General features: G+C 45.5%; 1 pseudogene; it reads left to right on the top strand.

Annotated features, from left to right (window-relative positions):
- Positions 1-2,561, top strand: part of LOC121100093 — a 6,266-nt pseudogene that overhangs the window by 665 nt on the left and 3,040 nt on the right.

The raw sequence follows: 2,561 nt of genomic DNA, 5'->3' as shown, positions 1-2,561 counted from the left end.
TAGTATAGGTTGAAATCAGGCAACGTGATGCCCCCAGCTTTGCTTTTCTTTTTCAACATTTCCTTGGCGATTTGGGGTCTAGGTTCCACACAAATTTTAGGATTGTTTGTTCTAGCACTTTGAAAAATAGCATTGATATTTTGATCGGGATGGCATAAGGTGAAATTCTTTACTGCACAGACTGTTTCTTCTGGGCACTCTGAGCCACTACTCCCAATACTAGTCAGGGCAGTAGCCTCTGGTCTTGACAGCTTCTGGTATCACACCTCTGCCCTACAATCAAGTTGGGGCAAGGGTGATTGGGAACCCAGGATTCTTGGCTTACCACACCTGGGAAGGGCCTCCTCCGACCTATGGGTGGGGGGTGGTAGGCGGAGGCCCTGCACTCACTGGGAATTGAGCCTCTCCAACTTGGAGAAGGTGAGAAACACTGGTGGCCTGCGGCTCCTAATTAAATACAGTAATCCTTGACTGGCAGCTCAGAGGAGGAGCTGGTTTGTCCACGCCCATCTGGGGGTGGAGCTTCCATCAAGCTGAGCTGAGGGGAGAGGAAGGAGGTAGGTCAAGGCTCCAATTCCACACTCTCATTACCAAGTTTATTAGGTTTTCTTGAATCAATGTTTCTTCATTTGTTGCATGCCCCTAGGATAATTTCCAGAGATCTTAAATGGTTGTTTTTATGGTTTTCTCTAGCTTTGTGTGTTTCACTGGAGAGTGGGTCCACAAAGCTCCTCACACTGCTGCCCCACCTTTGCATAGACCTTGAACGTTACACTCCAGGTAAGCAGTCACAGAATTTGAAGAATAAGGTTCTGTACTGTGACACAATTGAGTATCCACATCTCTGTTCTGATCTTCGAATGAGGAGGGTATGGCAGTGAAGCCTACGGGCCATTGTCTACCCCTCTCTAACTCTCTCCTGCTCTCACTCTTTCTGGCCCCACAGACAGCTGGCCACCATTGGCTGAAGAATGACCCCTCCCACCAGGTGGCAGATGCAAAAACTGCCCCCGGGTGCCTCCACACCCACTCAGGCCACAAACCTTCATGGTAGAAAGGCCAACAATGGAACAATTTCCTGGAAATTTCTCTTTCCCTCTAATGCAGGGATCCTTCCCTTTTTTCAGTGCCATGGACCCCGGCAATAGTTCAGGGATGGCTACAATCTCCTTCCCTAAATAATGGTTTTAAATGCCTAAAATAAAATACGTAAAAATATAAAGGAAACCAATTACCAAAAAAAGCTATCACAATATTTTCTAAATATGATGTACTAAACATCTGCTTTTTTGTGACTGTATTAAATATCAAGAATTGAGTTACCTAATAACTCAGAATCCTTAGCAGGACATAAATGATTTTTCTGCAGAAACTGTACAGCTATATGAAAATATCTCAACTCCTGATACCAAAAGCAGAAATGCAGCTAAAAGTACATGGTTTTGTCTACATTTTCAAATGAAAAATGCTAAATATGGTTAGGGAAAGTCAAGATGTACTCTTTCCCTATCCCTGTTCCCCAGCCGCCTAAAGACCTGAACCCCTCGCTGAGACCCGGTACTAGAAGTGTGGTCTGGACCAATTGTCTGGGGTGGTGCTTCTCAGATCACCTGGGTGAAAATGCAAATTCTGTTTGTGTGCACCCTGATATGGTGTGCACCCAGCATTTCTAACCAGCCCCCAAGTAATGCCGATGTTCTGGTCCAGGCTGTGGACACACCTGGCAGAGAAAAGGCTCTGAGGCTCATCATGGGAGGAGTAGGGGAAAGAGTCAGAAAGCACACAGACAGTATGTCCTGAACCCGAGCATTGCCAGGCAGGGCTTGGGTTTTTTCTGGCTTCATCGTAAGGTGATGTTTCTCATCCAAACATTTGTATTTCTTTTTTTGTCCACGTGTTTCAGTGTCTGATGACAGAAAGGAAACAGAGATTCTGAGCTGATGGGACCCTCGGTTTCCTGAACATGGCCACAGAGCAGCAGCTACTGGTCAGCTAGGTTGCTGACCCTTGCCAAGTCCCAGCACCTGAAATGTATCCCCAAGTACACATATTCATTCACAGAAAACAAAAATGATTCATAAGGCTACGTAACCAAGACTTTAAAGTTGAAGTGGTCTTCCGTCTTTGTCCCCATCTGATAAATTCCTAGTCATCCTTCCAATATGCCTTCTCTGTAGAGTCCTTCCCCACCATAATTAGAAACAAGAATGATAACAATAATAATATTATTCACAACAATAACTAAGCTTTATCGGTCACTAGGAGCCAAGCCATGCCAAAACACTCTCCACGCGTTATTACATTTCATTCTTACAATAACCCTTGGAGGAAGGTGCTGTCTTCATTTGATGGATTGGATGGCTGTAGGTTGGGAGAAAAAAAGGCCTGTGGCCTCTATCTCTGTGCCTTGCACACCGGCTCTGTACTAGACCTTACCGCACCCAGGTGGTCACCATCCACGTGCTTCTGTCCCACACCAGATTTTGTGCACCGGCAAACTGAGAAGTTATCTTCTGGAACACAGGACAGATTATAATAATGCTTATAGCCACATCGTGCCT

This window comes from Ursus maritimus, unplaced genomic scaffold (genome assembly GCF_017311325.1).
Source record: "Ursus maritimus isolate PB19 unplaced genomic scaffold, ASM1731132v1 scaffold_34, whole genome shotgun sequence".
NCBI classification, from domain to species: Eukaryota; Metazoa; Chordata; class Mammalia; order Carnivora; family Ursidae; genus Ursus; species Ursus maritimus.
This window is presented reverse-complemented; position numbering and strand designations above follow the sequence as displayed.